Source organism: Salmo salar, chromosome 05 (assembly GCF_965601325.2).
Source record: "Salmo salar chromosome 05, fSalSal1, whole genome shotgun sequence".
NCBI classification, from domain to species: domain Eukaryota; kingdom Metazoa; phylum Chordata; class Actinopteri; order Salmoniformes; family Salmonidae; genus Salmo; species Salmo salar.
The window spans coordinates 26398145-26416135 of NC_138295.1; the positions used below are offsets into that span (position 1 = coordinate 26398145).

General features: G+C 42.0%; 1 long non-coding RNA gene across 1 annotated transcript; it reads right to left on the reverse strand.

Annotated features, from left to right (window-relative positions):
• Positions 1-1053: 1053 nt before the first annotated feature.
• On the reverse strand, positions 1054-16310 carry LOC123743085 (uncharacterized). The gene is made up of 2 exons (XR_006769843.2): positions 16047-16310; positions 1054-2666 (listed from the first exon to the last, which is right to left on the reverse strand). It is a non-coding gene; the product is annotated as an uncharacterized LOC123743085 (long non-coding RNA).
• Positions 16311-17991: the final 1681 nt, after the last annotated feature.

Sequence of the window (17991 nt, forward strand, 5' to 3'; positions counted from 1 at the left end):
GCCACCCTAGTCATAGACTGTTCTTTCTGCTACCGCACGGTAAGTGGTACCGGAGCGCCAAGTCTAAGTACAAAAGGCTTCTTAACAGCTTCTTCCCCCAGGCCATAAGACTCCTGAACAGCTAATTAAAATGCTACCCAGACTATTTGCATTGTCGTCGTCCCCCACCCCCTCTTTTATGCTGCTGCTACTCTCTGGTTATTATCTATGCATAGTCACTTTAACTCTACCTACATGTACATATTACCTCAATTACCTCGACTAAGCTGTGCCCACGCACATTGACTCTGTACCGGTACCCCCTGCATATAGCCTCGCTGCTGTTATTTTACTACTGCTTTTTACTATTTGTTATTTTTATTTTTTACTTACCTATTTTTTACTTAACACTTATTTTTCTTTATACTGCATTGTTGGTTAAGGGCTTGTAAGTCAGCATTTCACTGTACGGTCTACACCTGTTGTATTTGGCGCATTTGACAAATAGAATTGGATTTGATGTTTTAATACTAAGACACAGGAGTATATATATATATATATATATATTATATATATTAAAATATATATATATATTAAGCTTACCATCACACTCAATTTACTGATTTTACTGATTTTACTACATAATACTCCTATTCAACCATGATAAATACCTACTCTATCATTATACTCTTACTCATCCAGGATAAATATGATTATTGATTATTTAATTTGATCATCGAGAACCAAATCCAAATCCATAATCGTATAAATTGATTGGCAATTTGAATAAGAGGCTGACAGATTCACCCTTCTGATAGAACAGGTGGAATTGTTTCCCATTGCTAAATAATCACTCCAATTAAACAATTACAACCCGAGGCGGAATTGAGTTACAGAGACCCCGTGAATCCACCCCTTCTTCACTAATCACAAATGAACAGAGACACACTTGACTTTTATGGTTTCATCAACCTGTTGAAATGTTAACATGAATCTTGAATGACTGCTTTAACATGGTTTGGTATGCCATTTTTTGTTAGCTAGGGTGCTGATGATGACAAAATAACTACACAGTTTATATGAAAATTATTTTTATTAGGCTACATATACTTGTAGTTAATACAGACACAACAAATTCGTTTTTAGAACATTTTTCGAGAAAACATATCTTCAAAACGGTCATCCTCTCTAAGATATAAACAAATAAAAAAAATTAAAACATACCAGATGTATCCTTCTACATCATACATTAATTAGGATAAATCTGTAGACATCAACCCCAAATGACTGGAAACATCATCATCTTAGAAACTTGGATTTCGGGTTGAATTGCCCCTTTTTATGAAATTGCATGGGTCGGAGAGTGGCTGAGGTAGAGGGATCAGTGGAGAGCTCAGCTGAGACATAGAAATAGAATGTCCAGATAGTCCCGCTATCATGGGACATTGCTTTGATTGGAAATGTCCATTCTACTAACATCTGAGGCCTGCTGGGAGTGAGTGTCATAGGGCAGACTGGAGCCATAGGGCACAGGCCCCATCACTCTCCCTCCTCCCTCCCTCCTTCTCTTCCCTCCATCTCCAACCAGGCCGTGCTGCAGGGTACCGTGTAGCTGCACTGGGCCTGGGGTCAGTGAAAAGCTGGCTTGGTAGGAGATGATTGCAGCCTAATTGTGCCATTGAGGAATGTGGTACACTGGAGTTACTATGGCCTGCATGAGGTCTGGCTGGCCACTGTGGTGGACACACTGGACAAATGCATTTTTAGAATGACAGGGATTCCCTAAGCTTCAGTGGGGTAGGGGTCTGTGGAGCAGGGGTCAATGGCTGACCAATTGGGCTCCTGTTGCTTGGTGCAAGTGTAATACTTTTAAAAAGGCCTTTTGATTAGCTGGTGCCTGTTTGGAATTCTTGCTTATAGATGTGCATGAAGGGAAATAACTCTTGAACTATTGTCCAAGATGTTCTCGTTTTGCCTCTGTGTTTTCTCCAGTATATTGCCTGAGGAGTATATGCCTTTTTGGTTAGATTAGAACTGAACTTTGTCATAACATGTTAAGATAAATAATATGTGTTACATACTCAAGCAATTACAAACACCTGTACTGTCCGGTATGCAATCAATGAAATAAATGCACACTAACCAACCATTATTCCCTCACCCACCAACCCATGATGGCTGGCTCTACCCTTCCCTTCTACCCTGGAGGAAGCTGGGTAATCATCAGCCTCTTTCTCCATCTCCCTCTCCCTCTATCCTTCAATCAGTTGTGTGTGAACTGTATGCGTCCCACTATATCTCCCCCCGCGGGTCCTCTCCAGCCCTCCACTCCCTGCTATTTTCACCCCCGCACACATCCGTCGCTGCACTTATCCAGCCTCAGACGGCTGGTGGCTCAATGGCTAAACGGATTAGGGAACAACAGAGCACCTTCCCCTCTCCGCTTGCTTGCCTGAATCCTCGTAGGCGGTGGCTATTGAGCAGGCCCAGGCCCTCCACTAGCCAGGCTTTATTGATGCGTCTATGGGGCTTTATGCTGCCAGCGCTCGGCCTTGCCCTCGCCTTCATCAATCATCTAGGCTCCAGGGCTGCTATCACAGCGGAGACAGGCCTCCAATGCACTGCAGCACCCTCCTATCAGAGCGGAGACAGGCCTCCAATGCACTGCAGCACCCTTCCAGGAAACTCTATAGGGGAGAGAGAGAGAGAGAGAGAGAGAGAGAGATAGAGAGACAGACAGACAGACAGAGAGAGACTAACTATTTGCACATCATTACAACACTGTATATATACATAATATGACATTTCAAATGTCTTTATTCTTTTGGAACTTTTGTAAGTGTAATGTTTACTGTTCATTTTTTATTGTTAATTTCACTTTTGTTTATTATCTATTCCACTTGCTTTGGCAAAGTAAACATATGTTTCCCATGCCAATAAAGCCCTTAAATTGAAATTTAGGGGAGGGGGGGCATCAGTCTGTTGGTGTGATTCTCAGGCTGCCACTCTCATTTCTGATGGGTTTGATGGTTTGACAGACGTACCATAGAATGCATGACAATGCAGTGATTAACAAGGGTTGAGCTATTGCATTTAGTTGAATCATGATGTTGTGAATATATCTGCCATATACTGTAGGCCCCTATATATGTATTCCTGATAATAGTAATAGTAGTTATATGAATAATGATCACTTCTGTTTGAAAATAATGATTTTTTTTTGTTTAAATAGATAGCATATATATCCTCTATCTGTCAATGGTCTAAGAGTTATAGGATATTGTGCAAAGCTAAATCAAGAAAGTTTATTTATGGAGAATATGTCTCATATAGGCTAAGGTCTGTCAGTGGTATCATGTTCCACCCTTTTTCATCATGCCTCAACACTATGTCGAATTGTACTCTGCACTTAACTTTTTTAATAACGATTTTTTTCCCCTTCCCTTCAGCCGTAAACTCTCACTCTCTCCTCCCTGGTGGAATAGCACAATTCGATTATAGTTATATTTTACAGCAGACGCCAGGGCGCAATAAAAGGAGGGGAGCACGGAAACGGGACTTCAGCCATCAATTAGATCTCTATTAGCAGCCAACGAAGACCTCACCGCAGGAAATACAGAGGACGCCCTGCCTCAGCCAAGCTCCGAAATTAAACAATTCTTCAAGCCCCTCGACACGCTTGAGTCAAGACTCCAATGTTTTGGGCAATTTGTTTTGCTAGAACGATACTATGTCGTATCCACTTATGGGAAAGTGTTAACCTTGTGACCCGAGGTGGAGCTAACATATCAATATGATATACTTAGCGACAACTATAAAGGAAATAATTTGGGGATACCTTTGAAAGACGTGTCTGAGATTCATTCGTAATTGTAAAAAGAGATGTTTCTGTCTCCTTTAGCAGCACAATAGGGATGGGAATGTCAAATCAAATGTTATTTGTCACATACACATGGTTAGCAGATGTTAATGCGAGTGTAGCGAAATGCTTGTGCTTCGACAGTTTACATACACCTTAGCCAAATACATTTAAACTCAGTTTTTCACAATTCCTGATATTTAATCCTAGTAAAAATTCCCTGTCATAGGTCAGTTAGGATCACCACTTTATTTTAAGAATGTGAAATGTCAGAATAATAGTAGAGAGAAGGATTTCTTTCAGATTTTATTTCTTTCATCACCTTCCCAGTGGGTCAGAAGTTTACATACACTCAATTAGTATTTGGTAGCATTGCCTTTAAATTGTTTAACTTGGGTCAAACATTTCGGGTAGCCTTCCACAAGCTTCCCACAATAAGTTGGGTGAATTTTTGCCCATTTCTCCTGACAGAGCTGGTGTAACCGAGTCAGGTTTGTAGCCCTCCTTGCTCGCAAACGCTTTTTCAGTTGTGCCCACAAATGTTCTATGGGACTGAGGTTAGGGCATTGTGATGGCTACTCCAATACCTTGACTTTGTTGTCCTTAAGCCATTTTGCCACAACTTTGGAAGTATGATTGGGGTCATTGTCCATTTGGAAGACCCATTTGCGACCAAGCTTTAACTTCCTGACTGATGTCTTGAGATGTTGCTTCAATATATCCACATAATTTTCCTCCCTCATGATGTCATCTATTTTGTGAAGTGCACCAGTCCCTCCTGCAGAAAAGCAGCTCCACAACATGATGCTGCTACCCCCGTGCTTCACGGTAGGGATGGTGTTCTTCGGCTTGCAAGCCTCCCCCTTTTTCCACCAAACATAACGATGGTCATTAAGGCCAAACAGTTCTATTTTTGTTTCATCAGACCAGAGAACATTTCTCCAAAAAGTACGATCTTTGTCCCCATGTGCAGTTGCAAACCATAGTCTGGCTTTTTAATGGCGGTTTTGGAGCAGTGGCTTCTTCCTTGCTGAGCAGCCTTTCAGGTTATGTCGATATAGGACTCGTTTTACTGTGGATATAGATACTTTTGTACCTGTTTCCTCCAGCATCTTCACATGGTCCTTTACTGTTGTTCTGGGATTGATTTGCACTTTTCACACCAAAGTACGTTCATCTCTAGGAGACAGAATGCGTCTCCTTCCTGAGCGGTATGACGGCTACGTGGTCCCATGGTGTTTGTATTTGCGTACTATTATTTGCACAGATGAACGTGGTACCTTCAGGCGTTTGGAAATGGCTCCCAAGGATGAACCAGACTTGTGGAGGTCTACAATTTTCTTTCTGAGGACTTGGCTGATTTCTTTTGATTTTCCCATGATGTTAAGCAAAGAGGCACTGAGTTTGAAGGTAGGCCTTGAAATACATCCACAGGTACACCTCCAATTGACTCAAATAATGTCAATTAGCCTATCAGAAGCTTCGAAAGCCGTTACATCATTTTCTGGAATTTTCCAAGCTGTTTAAAGGCACAATCAACTTAGTGTATGTAAACTTCTGACCAACTGGAATTGTGATACAGTGAATTATAAGTGAAACAATATCTAACACGTAATCTAACAAATTCACAACAGCTACCTTATACACACAAATGTAAAGGGATGGAATCAGAATATGTACATATAAATATATGGATGAGCGATGGCCGTGCGGCATAGGCAAGATGCAATAGATGGTATTAAATACAGTATATGCATATGAGATGAGTAATGTTGGATATGTAAACATTATTAAAGTGGCATTATTTAAAGTAACGAGTGATGCCTTTACTAAATAAATTTGTTAAAGTGGCCAGTGATTTGGGTCTGTATGTTGGCAGCAGCCTCTCTATGTTAGCGATGGCTGTTTAACAGTCTGATGGCCTTGCGATAGAAGCTGTTTTTCAGTCTCTCGGTCCCAGCTTTGATGCACCTGTACTGACCTCGCCTTCTGGATGATAGTGGGGTGAACAGGCAGTGGCTCAGGTGGTTGTTGTCCTTGATGATCTTTTTGGCCTTCCTGTTACATCAGGTGCTGTAAGTGTCCTGGGGGGCAGGTAGGTTGCCCCCGGTGATGCGTTGTGCAGACCGCACTACCCTCGCGGTTAGGGGCGGTGCAGTTGCTGTACCAGGCGGTGATACAGCCCGACAGGATGCTCTTGATTGTACATCTGTAAAAGTTTCTGAGAGTTTTAGGTGACAAGCCAAATTTCTTCAGCCTCCTGAGGTTGAAGAGGCGCTGTTGCGCCTTCTTCGCCACGCTGTCTGTGTGGGTGGACCACTTCAGTTTGTCCATGATGTGTATGCAGAGGAACTTAAAACTTTCCACCTTCTCCACTACTGTCCCGTCGATGTGGATTGGGGGGTGCTCCCTCTGCTGTTTCCTGAAGTCCATGATCATCTCCTTTGTTTTGTTGACGTTGACTGAGAGGTTGTTTTCCTGACACCACACTCCGGGTGCCCTCACTTCCTCCCTGTAGGCTGTCTCGTCGTTGTTGGTAATCAGGCCCACTACTGTTGTGTCGTCTGCAAACTTGATGATTGAGTTGGAGGTGTGCATGGCCACGCAGTCATGGGTGAACAGGGAGTACAGGAGGGGGTTGAGCACGCACCCTTGTGGGGCCCCAGGGTTGAGGATCAGCGAAGTGGAGATGTTTCTACCTTCACAACTTGGGGGCGTCCCGTCAGAAAGTCCAGGACCCAATTGCACAGGGCAGGGTTGAGACCCAGGGCCTTAAGGTTAATGATGAGCTTTGAGGGTACTATGGTGTTGAATGCTGAGCTGTAGTCAATGAACAACATTCTTACATAGGTATTCCTCTTGTCCAGATGAGATAGGTTAGTGTGCAGTGTGATGGAGATTGCATCATCTGTCGACCTGTTGGGGTGGTATGCAAAATCAAGTGCGTCTAGGGTGGAGGTGATATGAGCCTTGACTAGTCTCTCAAAGCACTTCATAATGACAGAAGTGAGTACTATGGGCCGGTAGTCATTTAGTTCAGTTATCATTGCCTTCTTTGGTACAGGAACAATGTTGGCCATCTTGAAGCATGTGGGGACAGCAGACTGGGATAGGGAGCGATTGAATATGTCCGTAAACACATCAGCCAGCTGGTCTGCGTATACTCTGAAGACGCGGCTCTGGATGTCGTCTGGGCCAGCAGCCTTGCGAAGGTTAACACGTTTAAATGTCTTACTTGCATCAGCCAATGGAGAAGGATGGGGGGCCCGCAGTCCTTGGTAGCGGGCTGTGTTGGTGGCGCTGTATTGTCCTCAAAGTGGGCGAAGAAGGTGTTTAGCTTGTATGGAAGCATGACGTGGCTGGTTTTCTTTTTGTAGTCCGTAATTTCCTGTGGACCCTGCCACATATGTCTCGTGTCTGGGCCGTTGAATTGCGACTCCATTTTGTCCCTATACCAACATTTTGCTTGTTTCATTGCCTTGCGGATTGAATAACTACACTGTTTATATTCGGCCATATTCCCCGACCTCTTTCCATGGTTGAATGCGGTGGTTCGCACTTTCAGTTTTGCTCAAATGCAGCCATCTATCCACGGTTTCTGGTTGGGGTAGGTTGTAATAGTTACAGATGGTAAAACATCTCCAATGCACTTCCTAATAAACTCACTCACCAAGTCAGCTTATAGATCGATGTTATTATCTGAGGCTTCCCGGAACATTTTCCAGTTCACGTGATCAAAACAATCTTGAAGCGTGGATTCCGATAGGTCAGACCAGCGTTGATTGGTTCTAGTCACGGGTACATCCTGTTTGAGTTTCTGCCTATAGGATAGTATGAGCAAGATGGAGTCATGGTTGGATTTGCCGAAGGGAGGGCGGGGGAGGGCCTTGTATGCATCGCGGAAGTTAGAGTAGTAGAGGTCCAGTGTTTTGCTCGAGTGAGTACTACAGTCAATGTGCTGGTAGAATTTAGGTAGACTTGTTCTCAAATTAGCTTTGTTAAAATCCCCAGCTACAATAAATGCAGCCTCAGGATATATGGTTTCCAGTTTACATAGAGTCTAATGAAGTTCTTTCAGGGCCGTCGAGGTATCTGCTTGGGGTTGGGGGGATATACATGGCTGTGACTATAATCGAAGAGAATTCTCTTGAGAAATAATGCAGTCGGCATTTTATTGTAAGGAATTCTAGGTCAGGTGAACAAAAGGACTTGACTTCCTGTATGTTGTTACTGTTACACCATGAGTCGTTAATCATGATGCATACACCCCCGCCCTTCTTCTTACCAGAGATATGTTTGTTTCTGTCTGCACGACACATGAAGAAACCTGGTGGCTGTACGGACTCTGACAACATATCCCGAGTGAGCCATGTTTCGGTGATACAGAGAATGTTACAATCTCTGATGTCTCTCTGGAAGGCAACTTGTTCCCTAATTTCGTCCACCTTGTTGTCTAGAGACTGGACATAGGCGACTAATATGCTCGGAAGCGGTGGGTGGTGTGCTCGCCTTCTAAGTATATTTGCAGGCCTCAACCACTACCCTGAGAGCACTTGATTCAGTATATCATGCGGCCCTCAGGTTCATTACAAATCAAAAACGTCTAACACATCATTATGATCTCTACAGCGCTGTTGGCTGGTCATCATTGACCTTGCGTAGGCTTAAACACTGGTATACACTGATTTATAAGGCCATATTGGGTAAAATGCCATTTTATCTCTGTTCTTTTTTAGTCAGGTCGGTAAATAAATATCAATTACGGTCCCATTCTCTAAGAACTTGAAGCGAGGCGGCCATCTCTGTCGGCGCCATCTTGTCAAGTTAGTGAGTGATTTTTAAAACTTTAATACTGAAGATGTGGGAATTGATTGTTGGAGGAGAATGTTTTCTAAAAAGGAATAAATAGGATTTGACCCACTTGATTAACCATCCCTAGCCTCCCATTAGGATCATGTAGCTTCTTTGTATGTGGACACTTTATTCAGAACCCTCTTATCCAGGGGTGGACTGGCCATCTGGCATTTGCTCGAAATGCCAGATGAGCCGATCCATTTTTATCTCAGTGGGCCTGTCTAACAAGGACAAAAATGGTCCGGTGTGGGTGCCTCAAGGAAAATAATGGGCCATAATGTTAGAAATGCTAGGGCTGATATCTGGTCCCAGTCTGCCCCTGCTCTCATGTGTTTATAGTGCAGTTGTGTCAAGTGTGAATTTACTGTTCTGTGTTTATTATCTCACCACAACCAAAGTTACCTCTGAAAAAGGTTATTCTATTCTTTCTGATATTTTCTGTTATTAGACTCAGCGAAAACTGAGCTGAATGTCTGATTTCACTTTGTGGGGGGCCTCCATAAAAATGTGATTGTTGTTATACCCAACAAGTCATAGGAAAGACTGCTATGGCATATGAGTATGCTCTGCTCATTCTCCATTGATAAAGGGCATGAAAAGAACATGCAGCTTGGTCCAGTTGGAATATTCCTGGAATTTGGGGAAAGTTACCGGAATTTTGCAACCCTTTCCCTGTAGTTAGCAGTGGCACAGTAACGATCATTCACCATTTCCTGCATAGGTCAAAAAACTAAAATATCAAACCTGACGCAGCATTAGAAAGTCAATCCAAAGAGATATCAATAACGTGAAGAGATCATTATAAGAGTATGATAAGCATTGGAATGGTTCCATAGTTGAGAGAGGAGCTGTAGCACTGTATTGTGCAGCACTACTATTACCATGCCAGAAATACATCGCCATGATGTAGGCTATAGTGTTTGTGTTCTGCATGTAGATCCATTCATAAACCCCCATGACACGATTCTCCAGTTTAGTGATACGCTTGTGACCGTCTACAACAGAGACTAAATCATTATTGCAAGAGCAAGCATATAGGCATAGCCTATCTGTGCATTGTTATAAGGTGTAACCTATAGTTGTCATCATCTATGTAGGCCTACCTGTAGCCTTATTTTACATATACCCACCATTTGGGCAATACAGCTATACTGGCAATAATATGCCACTCACTTTCCACTCAGGTTGATGGTGGTTATCCTTGAACATGTTCACTGTTAGACTTATGAAATACAGAGAATTGTAAAGGAATCAATAGCCAATTCGATGTTAAACATATTCAGATTGATTTCATTCACTATTTGACCACATATAAGTAAGAGTAGATGCATTTTAGGTTAAAATATATATACATAACATGAAACTAAATTGTCTATTTGCTTCAGTAGGCTTATAAACTTAAAGTTCAACAAAACGAAAGTCCCCAATATTTAGCTTTTTCTTAGTAGGCATAAAGACTTCTCTATTTGTTCAACCAAAGGATGGACATTTATCATCAAGAGGGACAGCTTCGTGTTTTCTACCTAGTTCTCTCAAGCCCAGGACCAAATTCTGCATTTTTATGGAAAACTGCAGTCATTTTGATTGATGAAATCTAAAGATATCTAAAACAATCCGAGAGATCCCCAACTGTGGCGCGTCGAAGGGGTGCTCCACTGTTGTCATTGTTCCTCAGAAATAAAGGGGACCGTTGGGAGAATACGCGAGAAAAAAATCGCGATTTCTGTTCAAAAGGAAAAGAAAAGCAGCATTTCTTTACAGGCAGTGGGAAAGTTACAGAAACCCTTTTCCACTTCACTCGAAAACAATGCTAGCTTTGGTTTTCTCTTGACTCATTCAAACATATAGGCTTGCATATATATAGGAATAGGGTATAAAGAATAGATGATTTGACTGAATATGGAAGTCGTTTGTTAGCATGAATGAATGCCCTTATGTCTCCAATTGGTCCAATAATAAAAATGTTAGGTTGCATGAGCCCTAAAAACATTATTATTTTACTATCATGTGCTGCAGATTTGTGACACATAGATTTGTTTCCTTGGCATATAATAAAAAATAAACAAAATAAAGTACCATAGAAATTCGTTGTTGATATAGGCCTACTTGCTTGCTTTCCGTTCTGCCTGTCTTGTTTAGTGGGATACATAATGTCACTAGAAATGACACCTGCCTAATTTCCGTGTTCTATTATTAATAACAGGAGCGCGTGGCATCCTTATCCACCGCGGAAATATCTTACTTAATGCCGCGACACCCAAAGGGAGTTTCAATAAATCTCCCTTTAACTGCGTTTTCCCTCAAAACTCCTTCAGGCGAAAGGAGGCCGTGTCAAGATTGCGTTTGTGTGCCAGTGCTTAGGACCAGCTGCTCCTAAAGACAGACAGGCTCTTGTCAATTAGCCGGTGACAAGCAGGTTCTCTGGTTGCCTGAGGCGCTCCACCAGCCAGCAGTGTACAGTCCCTGCAATTAGTATCAATTTCTGTCGGGACCTCCTTGGAGCACACAGACACAGGCCGGTCAAATGGCCAAACATTGCAGAAACAACTGGAAAGGCCACAAATTAGAATGCGTAATGGGCCATGTTTGCCGCACTAGAGGGAAATGCTGGAATAGCAAGGAAAGGCGGCGTTTTTTGAGGCTCAAATTCAAAAATGAAACTGTGTTTGTTTGGTTTCATTAGAGACAATTAAATGAATTTCAGGCCAGCACTGTCACCATACTGACATCCCATAGAACGATTGCTCACCGCGCGCCTTTGTGGCCGTTGTCACCGCAAGCAGCTGGTGGTGGCATTCCGAGCCTCTGAAGGTGCCCTTTGGCCCGTGGGGGGATGGACTTCGGACAGGGCGGTCCAGCCGTTTCAACAGCGCCGTGATAGGTGGGGTCAGAGGGGCCAAGTTTCCAGCAGGACGTGCAAAGTCCTCTGCAGCGGCAGCTGAGTTCGAACAAAACCGCAAAAGCTCGCCAGGCCTGGAGAATCATTAGTACGAGCGTTTGTTTAACTAATTAGCAAGCTGGGCAGTCAGAGGGAGGCTTGTAGCCGACAGGGCATTAATTTTGAGGAAGATACAGAGTTCAAAGTACAGGATGGGGACAGGGCAGCGTCGCCTGGTGTGGCACATTGAAGTTCATGAACAGTGCAAACAGCACATTCCAAAAATGGGGGTACACACAGCATTTAACTGTTGACAAATAAGTTCCAATGACGCCAAAATAGAGAGCGAGGGAGGAAATATCCCATGTTAAATATGGGAAAGTTTAGGGAACGGGTCGGCGGGTCAAGAAAAGTCAACAAAAGAGCAGTCTTGATGACAAAAGGAATTTAATATAAAAAAATACATAAATCTTCAAATGAGGGCAGGCGCACAATGGGCACAAAGGGGGCGAGTGTTTGAGTCAACATAGATTTGTTGTTGGCGATAAAAATGGATTAGGCCAAGTTGTTAACATTTAACACAAAAAGTTGGCACTAAAATTGAATTTGGGTGAAATATAAAGTGGCCATGGCGGTTGTGTTGCCGAGAAAGACAGCTTTACATTGTTACTTCGAGGCCAATTGGAGACAACCAACTGATCTGAGGGTGGCCATTTTTGAAGTGCATAAAAGTTGGGCATGCCCAAAAGTGCACTGGCTGATTTAAAAAATGGTATGCAATTCAATAAGATTATATGCAAAGAGAAAGCAAAACTTACTCACACAATTCAATTGTTTCGTCTGTATGAGTTAATGAGCAATGATTTGTCCGGCCTTTATGAAGAATAGTGCGGTGCACTGAAATGCATAATCAACCTAGTCAATACATATGAGAAATACAATGGTCACTCTTAATTTATTTAGGCAGAGATATCCTTTTTTTCTGACTAGAGAATAAGTAATCTACTAAACTATGCCTCCCAATGAGCATATTTGGGAAAAACGGTCCATAACATCTGTAAACATTACGGGGTGAATGATAAAAATCTGATTACGTTTACATGTTGCAGACAAAACGATGTCCCAATCGAGTCGCAGGCTATAACAAGTGGCGCCACTTCTGCCTCCACTCTCCAGCCACGATGCCACACACTTAACACAGTGACGATTACTGCTGAGAACTTCGTCTGACCTTGCGCGTTTCTCAGTGGTTGGCCACTCTCAACCTTCCTAACCCATGCAGTCGCCAACAGCCCTGAATTCCATAATTCTTAGACGAAAAGGCATTATTAGAGAAATCCTTCCTTTTTGACAATTTAATAGTGCAAACTAATCATCTGTGTGACACGGGCCATTCATCTCGTCAAAGCGAGACAAAGACGTGGCCTCTTTGCATGTTGAGTCTGGATCCTGCAGCTAAGACATGGGTCTATTTTGGGATCAAGTGCACAATAAAAGCATTGTCACTGCTTAATGGTTATGTTTGTGAAACCAAACCCAGTGTATTATGTAGATCTTTGCTACGAATTAGAAATGTTGCCTAACCCACAGAATTCACAACTTCTAAGTTCATTTTCAATTCACAAAAATAGCTATATTGAAGCGCGTAAAAGCAAAGAAAACATGATGGTGAAAGCAGGGGGGAGATATGGAGGGAGGGTGCCAAAAAATTACTATCCTTATAGCCACAAGTTATGAATTATTTTCTGAATCAATTTTGTGGTTCCAAATCATTTTCCAAACATTCTCTTGCGGGAGTAGTAACAAGACAGAGAAATTGATCCGCTGAGACCTCACCTTTTAGTGTGCCTCAATAAAATAGATATCAGTCTCGAGCGACGACTGTATAATTTTTAATATATATGCAATAAATGTTCGATTTTTTTCCTGAAATGACGGGAAATAATAACGTCAAATTTTAAAGTCATCCATTATACACCAACGATGTGCTTGCTCTATCGCGTTGCGCTTGATTAATTCATTTTCTGATTGTGTTTGATAAAGCAATAACGATAGCGCTTTGATCTTGACATTGTGCTCTCCGCTGGGTAGTTAGACCGATTCCATTTTAGGGAGAAAATACTATGCAGGCCTAGGCAGTTGTTTAAATATTATAAATTATTAATGTATTAATTCGATGTTATTACGCCATTTCTGGTAGCCTCAAATGTCACCACCAAAATAGGTTTACCGATAGGGCCCCGTTTTCTAGGCCTTACCATTCGATTGGCGGGTGATCCGATCCAAATGAAGGATGAGCGTTTTTAAAAAACGTCCCATTCTAGGCCACTCTACTGTTACTTTCAGTGAAAACCATCAAAACGTATTTTCGTGAACTATGGGGATTACGGTACCGGCTACCATCACGAACACAAGTGGCCTAGCAGCAGACCCTGGCCACTGTAAAGCGAATAAATCAAATAAGCATTGAGTTGGATAATCTGCCTCCAACCATTTAATTTATACTATCATATTCAACTATAAGAAAGCCTATAAGATAGGGGGACGTGACTACGACATAATAGGCTATGTATGTCAAGCAACCCTGTGCAATACGCCCAAAGAATTTGTGGTGACAGTCCTGATCCGATAAATTCCATTATGCCCACTCAGCTAAGAAACAAACACACCTCCCCAAAAGAAAAAGGCTTTATTTTATAAATAAGACATTTATTCAATGGACATTGTTTGGCTATCAAGTCATGTGTAAAGTACAAGAGATTATACTACCCAGCATTTATAGCCTGTTCAGCCGGTTTGCAGCCACATCCACCTTAGGTTTTCTACATGTTATTATTACGTGTTTTTGACCTTTGGTCTGCTTAACTATGCAAACACATCACATTGGCTGCCGCTACCAGAGCGGTCAATTCTTTACAAGCTGCAATCAGAAATTGTCTACAGAAAATAATGCATTTATTGAATTATTGTATATCTGTTATGTATTTTCCTATCATGCAATTCTGAAAGTCTGCTATTCTAAATAAATACTATGAATTGAGTAGGCTGTTTGTTCCGTCATTAACAAATAAATAATAAAAGGTCTTTAAAATACTGTTGATAACCAGGTTACACAGTGTTTCTTTGACCTGTTTAAGTGTGAGAGTTCTGAAGGGACTAGATTCAACCGTGTCCCTCTTTTCCTCCTTCCGCAAAACCAATCCTTTTGACACGTCTTCTTCGCCTGCTCCAATTTTCGTTGGTTTCAGTCCATTCCACACCCTGTTTGTTTTTGTCCGATACAGCTGTGGAAAGAATACAGCCCTCTTTTTCCGATTACAACCGCATTCCTTTTGAAGGTAACCATTGATTTCTTCCCCTTTAGCAGTCTTTAAAAAAAATTTTTTTTACTATAGCCTACCCTGTCAATCGCGCATGTTTTGTTCTATTTCTCGATGCAGCTTCAACAGAAAACGTATGTCCCTCATTGATGGATTGGTTTTGAAATGGGAAAAGGTTAAGGGTGGGAAAGGGAAAGTGCAGGTTGAAAGGTTTTCCTAGCAAAGGCTTTGTTTTTGCGAAAATGCTGTTATTTTTGGTCATCGATGGTAGCGATTCGACATCAGAAAAAGTGGGTTGCTGAACAAATTGTTGCATATAGGATAGTTGTTATTGAAAATAGTATATTGTAGTCTAAATACATAAAATAGAAATAGGACATACTTTTAAAGTTCAATATCCTAAAATGTGTTTTCTTGGGATAGGAGTAGCACACAAATATTAAGCCTAACATTTCCTCCATTTCCAGATTTTAGACGCGTGCGCTTTCATATTGGAACTTGATGGTGCAGACAGGTGTGTCAAAACGCTCGCGCTTTTATGGAGATTACGTATAATTTCTTCTCCTGCACATTTGCATTGGACTGAATCCTAAATAGTTTTTTTTTTTTCATCTAAATTATGATCTCACATTTAACGCTACATGCAATATGCTATCTTGTTTAAATAATCAGTAAACTGCACATTAAATGCAGGAATAATGCGTTTGTTCACAGAATACAAAACCGGTTTCTAAAGGTGCTAAATACTCCATAACTCCATAATTGCAACGCATGAACACGCTTAAGTTATCCTATAATGACAGTGGTTGGATAATATGGTCCTCAAGGACCTGACGCAGGAGCAGTGCTCACATTGATGTTGCCATATATTGCGAGTCCTCCGAGAATAATATATATATTTAAAATCTAGTCTTGTAAGGAAAACGATTGGGCTACATCAATTTCATAGTTCTATGTGTAGCCCATAGGTAGGCTAATGCCGTGATTCGAGCAATAAAACACACTCTCTTAGCCTCAACTGTAAAAAAAGAAAAAAAAAGAAAATATAAAAAAGAAGACGACTCGTGTAATTCAGAGGCTTAAATAACAGAAATAGCCTACGAAAATGGGTTATAGGAACAACATGGTAAAAATGCACACGCTATAGCCTACTTACTGTGACGATGTCCTCCTGCTTTCTCATCTCAGATCTTGTCAAAAGTGGTGTGTTTTGTCTCGACTATTTCTATGAGATTCACTTAAACAAGTGGAAACTTAGTGTCCTTTCAGCACCATTTTATACATGATGAGCCGTCAGTAATGGGATTATTAAACAAAAACGGTTTCAGGCGCTGGGGTTAACCTTTTTAATGCCTAATTAGGTTTTGCAAAGAAATAATTAGATTCAGCATTGCTTACAGTGCCTATATTTTCAAATGATATCTAAAACAATCTCATCATTAAATAACCCTCTTGTCAATAATCTTCAAACATTTATTTAGTGTCAGAGTACAGTAGATTATTTTAAAACATGTTGGGATCAAATACAGCATTATACATAGATAAACTAATTCGCCTACACACAGTGAAAGTCAACGCCACACAGTAGAGGGGGAATGGACGCCACGGAAGGGCTGAGTGCGCCATCTAGTGAAACTACAATAAAACACAATTTCCATTATAATTTCGTTTTCTGTATATATATGCCTAACATGGCTTCATTTACTGTAATCCAGTAACAAAGTTCGGACCCCCCCCCTTTTCCTCCAGAACAGCCTGAATTATTCGGGACATGGATTCTAAAAGTCGGAAACGCTGGTCCATGCTGACGCGATGTAATCACGCAGTTGCAGCACCGTCACCAGGCAGGATGGGTCCATGGACTCGTGCTGCTTATGCCAAATCCTGACTCTGCAACAGCAACCGGGATTCGTCGGGCCAGGCAATGTTTTTTCACTCCTTATTTGTCCAGTGTTGGTGATTGCATTCCCACTGGAGCCGCTTCTTCTGGTTTTTAGCTGATAGGAGTGGAACCCGGTGTGGTCGCTGTAATAGCCCATCCATGACAAGGATAGGGGAGTTGTGCGTTCCGAGATGCCGTCTGCACACCACTGTTGTACCATGATTCTTGCCATTCTCCTTCGACCTCTCATCAATGAGCCATTTTCGCCCACAGGACTGCCACTGACCGGATGTTTTTTGTTTGAAGCACCATTCTCGGGAAACCCCTAGAAGCTGTCATGCATGAAAAGCCTAGGAGGGCGGCCGTTTCTGAGATACTGGATGCGGCGTGCCTGGCACCGATGATCCCACCACTCTCAGTCGTTTAGGTCACTTTTTTCCCCATTCTAATGTTCAATCAAACAGTAACTGAATGCCTCAATGCCTGTCTGCCTGCTTTATAAAGCTAGCCACGGCCACGTGACTCATTGTCTGTAGGAGCAATTCATTTTCGTAAACGGGCCGGTGAGTGTACAACAAGCTGATCCAAAAGCATGCAGCAAAGGGTGCAGTGCTGTCCATGGTGCTGAAACCAATCTCCAGCTATTGACTGGGCCACAGTTGCTTGATGATTGTTTTCAACATGGACTCTGATGCTTTCCAAGTGCTTCTTGCGTCTAAAACTCATTCAGATTCTCATGATCCCAAATATCCACTTATAGTACATATTCAATATCTGTCTTTTCATCCAGCTAACTCTCTCTTGATGTCACAGATCTCAAATCCAATCAAATTTTATTTGTCACACGCGCCGAATACAACAGGTGTAGTAGACCTTATGTGAAATGCTCACTTACAAGCCCGTAACCAACAATGCAGTTAAGAAAAATATTTAGTAAATAAACTAAAGTAAAAAATAAAAGAGCAACAAAAAAATAACAATAACGAGGCCATATACAGTGTTCCGGTACCACCGGTACTACTGTATATAGCCTGTCTTAACACTGGGTCCAGGAAGCCCCAGGGGAAAATAACCATTGACAGGCCAAACAATGGGCATCACCCCATCTGCGCCCTCCCAAAAAGACACCATGCCGCTGCCAGTCCGAGACCCCTGTACAACTGCCAACTCCCCCCATTCCACTACCCAAACAAGCATTCCACATACATCCCATTCCACT